Source organism: Solea senegalensis, unplaced genomic scaffold (assembly GCF_019176455.1).
Source record: "Solea senegalensis isolate Sse05_10M unplaced genomic scaffold, IFAPA_SoseM_1 scf7180000016344, whole genome shotgun sequence".
In the NCBI taxonomy this organism is placed as follows: domain Eukaryota; kingdom Metazoa; phylum Chordata; class Actinopteri; order Pleuronectiformes; family Soleidae; genus Solea; species Solea senegalensis.
In genome coordinates, this window is record NW_025321732.1 from 7,600 (window position 1) to 13,089 (window position 5,490).

Consider the following 5,490-nt stretch of genomic DNA (forward strand, 5'->3'; position numbering starts at 1 on the left):
TGTGTGTGTGCATGTGTGTGTGTGTAGTGTGTGTCTGTCTGTGTGTGTGTGTCTGTGTGTGTGCTGTGTGTCTGTGTATGTCGTGTGTGTGTGTGAGTGTGTGTCTGTCTGTGTGTGTGTGAGTGTGTGTGTGTGTGAGTGTGTGTGTGTGTGTGTGCATGTGTGTGTCTGCGTGTGTGTGTGTGTCTGTGTGCATGTGTGTGTGTGTGTGCGTGTGTGTGTGTCTGTGTCAGTGTATGTGTGTGTGTGTGAGTGTGTGTGTGGTGTGTGTGTGTGTGTGTGAGTGTGTGTGTGTGTGTGTGTGCATGTGCGTGTGTGTGTGTGTGTCTGTGTGCATGTGTGTCTGTGTGTGCGTGCGTGTGTGTGTGTCTGTGTGTGTCTGTGTGTGTGTTTGTGTGTTCAGACCCAGATGCTCACATATGCTCTTACATTTCTCTAAGAGTGAACGATGTGAACGATGATCGTTAGAAGCAGAATGTGTACACACACACAGACACACACAGACACACACAGACACACACACACACAGTAGATTGAGTGAAAGAGTCTGTGTGGAAGTAAACACTTGATTGTTCATTCTGCTGAAAACTGTGACACATCTTTGTTTCAGCGGCTTTGAAAGGAGCTGCAGGTCCTGGATTATTATCATGGATTCAGCTTGAGAGTTAACCCTTAACATCAGACTAGCATAAGCTGGAAAAAGGAATCCTCACTGGGTGCACTACTTACTTACTAGTACTCCACTCGACATAAACATGCTGGTGAAGTCGGCCGTGGGTCAGTGCAGAGGGCCCTCACCAAGTCTGGTCAGCCTCCCATCAGAGCCTTAATGGATGACCTGACTGTCACAACACCACATGTCCAGAGCAGGACAGGAGCAGGTGGATCCTGAAAGGCCTGGAGGAGCTGGCCACATGGGCCCGCATGAGCTTCAAGCCAGCAAAATCCACATCCCTTGTGCTGAATAAAGGTCACTGACAGGTTCCACTTCACACTTGGCAACACCAGGATACCAGCCATCATAGAGAAACCGGTGAAGAGCCTGGGGAAGGGTTCCGACTGCAGCCATCCGCTCTACCGACCAAGATCTGGAAACTTGGCTGGCCTCAGTGGACAAATCGGGCCTTCCAGGCAAGTTCAAGGCCTGGATTTACCAACATGGCTCCCAAGGATCCTCTGGCCCCTCTTGGTCTATGAAGTCCCAATCTCCACAGTTGAGGGCTTCGAGAGAAGAGTCAGTCGGTGGCTGGGTCTACCTCGGAGCTTGAGCAGGATTGCCCTGTACGGGCAGAGCAACATCCTGAGGCATTCCTATGAGCAGCCTGAATGAGGAGCCTGAATGAGGAGTTCATGGTGATTCATTGTATTAGGTTCTTAATCCAGGCTGTCTACGATGTTCTACCAAGCCCATCCAACTTGCTCTGCTGATGGAAGGTGGACTCACCAGCCTGTGCTCTGTGCCAGAAGAGAGGGACCCTGGAGCACAACTTGAATCCAAAAGCCCTGGACGACGGGTGCGACCACTGGAGCCATGACCAAGACTTGAGGGCTGTAGCGAACACCACCTGCAGTGGAATTGACGAATGCAAGCGCCGTCGCCCAGTAAAGAAGAGCATCACTTTTGTGAGGGCCGGGGAGAGGCCACCAGTTACAGCCAGAACCACCTCCTCTGGCCTCCTGGCAACGGCACAAGATTGGGAGCTCAGGCTGGATTCGGTCCTCACCTCAGCAACAGCTAAGCAGATTGTTGTCCTGGACCTCACTGTCCCCTGGGAAGACCACACTGAGGAGGCCAACAAGAGAAAGAGGGCCAAATATGCTGCACTGGTGGAGGAGTGCCAGACGCCAGCCCATAGAGGTGGGATGCAGAGGGTTCGCAGGCCAGTCTCTATGCAGGGCCTATAACATGCTGGACATCACTGGAGTCAGAAGGTGAAGGGCCATCAAGGAGGCCACTGACGCAGAGGAAGTTGCTTCAAGGTGGCTGTGGATCAGGAGAGGAGACACGTGGGTGGGGTAGCGCTACCTGGACACAAGCCAGGGCTTGATCACCCTCGGCTGGTTCGCCTGGACCAGAGTGTATGATGTTTGAAAGACCCGAAACACTCCAGGACTCCAGGTCACATCACTGAGGATGTGTCCTGGTTGCATCATAGTTATAAAACCTCAGAGTCGTCAGGTTCAGTCAGAAACTGTAGACACTGATCTTTGTTTGCATCAGCCTCATGATTATAATAATTAGCTTTCACATGAAAAAAACACTCACTCACTCACTCACTCACATTTTGCAGATGAAAAGAAAAGACTGGAATTTCTGTGGGCCACACCTGAGAGCCCCGCTCCCTGATTCTCATGCATGTGCACACATCTGCTCAGTCCCACTCTCACGGCTGTGCAGCTCATCACAGTCACAGTGACCGCTGCAAACACTCCTGATTGGTCAGATCGCCAAAGTGACATTTGCAGTTTCAGCGGCGAAGGTTATCGTGTCTGCAGGATCCTCACGTGCCGCGGTGCAAGAGAAAGTGCAGATATGAAAAGGTAACATTTGCTGGAGTGGAGGCGTGAGAGAGGGGGAGGGAGAGAGGGAGAGAGGGAGAGAGGGAGCTGCAGATACGGATCAGGAGGGAGAAGATGATGTGTCTGACATTCTAATGTATGTTTGCAGATAAGAGAGCCGGGGAAGTGGTGGAGGGAATTTCCTCTGTGATCGAGATGAAAAAATACACCATTTCCTGTGGAGCAGGGAGTGTCTGTGTGTGTGGTGTGTGTGTGTTTGTGTGTGTGTGTGTGTGTGTGTGTCTGTGTGTGTGTGTGTGTGTGTGTGTGTGTGTGTGTGTGTGTGTGTGTGTGTGTGTGTGTGTGTGTGTGTGTGTGTGTCTGTGTGTGTGTGTGTGTGTGTGTGTGTGTGTGTGTGTGTGTGTGTGTGTGTGTGTGTGTGTGTGTGTGTGTGTGTCTGTGTGTGTGTGTGTGTGTGTCTGTGTGTGTGTGTGTGTGTGTGTGTGTGTGTGTCTGTGTGTGTGTGTGTGTGTGTGTGTGTGTGTGTGTGTGTGTCTGTGTGTGTGTGTGTGTGTGTGTGTGTGTGTGTGTGTGTGTGTGTGTGTGTGTGTGTGTGTGTGTGTGTGTGTGTGTGTGTGTGTGTGTGTGTCTGTGTGTGTGTGTGTGTGTGTGTGTGTGTGTGTGTGTGTGTGTGTGTGTGTGTGTGTGTGTGTGTGTCTGTGTGTGTGTGTGTGTGTGTGTGTGTGTGTGTGTGTCTGTGTGTGTGTGTGTGTGTGTGTGTGTGTGTGTGTGTGTGTGTGTGTGTGTGTGTGTGTGGTGTGTGTGTGTGTGTGTGTGTGTGTGTGTGTGTGTGTGTGTGTGTGTTGTGTGTGTGTGTGTGTGTGTGTGTGTGTGTGTGTGTGTGTGTGTGTGTGTGTGTGTGTGTGTGTGTGTGTGTGTCTGTGTGTGTGTGTGTGTGTGTGTGTGTGTGTGTGTGTGTGTGTGTGTGTGTGTGTGTGTGTGTGATGTGTGTGTGTGTGTGTGTGTGTGTGTGTGTGTGTGTGTGTGTGTGTGTGTGTGTGTGTGTGTGTGTGTGTGTGTGTGTGTGTGTGTGTGTGTGTGTGTGTGTGTGTGTGTCGTGTGTGTGTGTGTGTGTGTGTGTGTGTGTCTGTGTGTGTGTGTGTGTTGTGTGTCTGTGTGTGTGTGTGTGTGTGTGTGTGTGTGTGTCTGTGTGTGTGTGTGTGTGTGTGTGTGTGTGTTGTGTGTGTGTGTGTGTGTGTGTGTGTGTGTGTGTGTGTGTGTGTCTGTGTGTGTGTGTGTGTGTGTGTGTGTGTGTGTGTGTGTGTGTGTGTGTGTGTGTGTGTGTCTGTGTGTGTGTGTGTGTGTGTGTGTGTGTGTGTGTGTGTGTCTGTGTGTGTGTGTGTGTGTGTGTGTGTGTCTGTGTGTGTGTCTGTGTGTGTGTGTGCAGTGTGTGTAGTGGTGTGTCTGTGTGTGTCTGTGTGTGTGTGTGTGTGTGTGTGTGTGTGTGTGTGTGTGTGTCTGTGTGTGTTGTCTTGTGTGTGTGTCAGTGTGGTGTGTGTGTGTAGTGTGTCTGTGTGTGTGTGTGTGTGTGTGTGTGTGTGTCTGTGTGTGTGTGTGTGTGTGTGTGTGTGTCTGTGTGTGTGTGTGTGTGTGTGTGTGTGTGTGTGTGTGTTGTGTGTGTGTGTGTGTGTGTGTGTGTTGTGTGTGTCTGTGTGTGTGTGTGTGGTGTGTGTGTTGTATGTGTTGTGTGTGTGTGTGTGTGTGTGTGTGTCTGTAGTGTGTGTGTTGTCAGGTGTGGTGTGTCAGGTGTTTGTGCACAGGTGTGTTCAGGTGCAGTGTTGTGGTCAGGTGTGTGTGTGAGTGTAGTGTGTGCAAATCCGTGTGCGTGCTGCTCGGTCATCAGGCTGAATCCATGTGAGATGAGCTCACACTGGCCTGTAAGTGACTTCACCTTTATAACACACACACACTGTGCTGATGTGAAGGTTTAACTTCAGACTCATGAGCAGCTGTAAGTGATGAAACTTTCCTTCTAAAATAAACAGTGATCCACACACAGAGAGTGATGAAACACATAATGTGTTGCAGCCTGTGTATTTCACAATAACTGCACACGGTCACATGTATTATCCAAGCAACTGTGCAGCAGTAACACGCGCTGATTCATGAGCTCATTCCTCATTTGGCACTAAAACACATGATTTCATCATGATGAGATAGAAAAGGATGCCTCTGTGACTGACACAGTTACAGCTCACATGACACAGGTCACATGACACAGGTCACATGACACAGGTCACATGACACAGGTGATACCTGTTTCTTTGTTGACAGCTGTGACACAAACACATAAACATAATAACATGTGTGTCTGCTTCATAATCTTCATCCAAACTCACTGATGTTATTTTTAAACATGTTCAGAAAAGTGTGAGTTCTTCTTTTTCCAGTATTGAGTTTCAAGTGTAATATTTCTGTGGGAGTTGAAACTCATGCAGTGTTAAAGGTTCTGATGTAAAAAGATAAAACAGTAACATAAGATGACACATCATTTATACCTAAACTTAAATGTAATCCAATGAATTTAGATGAACTTTGACATATTTAAATTTAAGTTACTATTCAATTAAAACAATTATTCATTTCCATTCACAAAAACTCTTAAAATGTTAATTTAAATTTATTTAACATTATTATCAAATGTCTCACAGGAGGATCATGTTGAATTCATCTCAACCAAGATAATCATGAAATCATCAGCAATGAAAGCTAATGAATTCAACTGTGAGGTGGTTTTAATTTCACCTTTCTCTGAGGAGAGGAGACGAGGAGAGAAACAAGAAGAGGAAACAAGGAGAGGAGAGGAGAGGAGGAGAGGAGACAAGGGGAGAGGAGAGGAAACAAGGGGAGGAGAGTCACGTGAGAGACAAGTGAGTCAGAGTTTTGAAGAAATACTCAGACATGAGTCAATGAAACAGCGAAGGGTGACAC

General features: G+C 48.4%; 1 pseudogene; it reads left to right on the plus strand.

Annotated features, from left to right (window-relative positions):
• Nucleotides 1-457: 457 nt before the first annotated feature.
• LOC122763026 lies at nucleotides 458-2,020 on the plus strand (annotated as a pseudogene).
• Nucleotides 2,021-5,490: the final 3,470 nt, after the last annotated feature.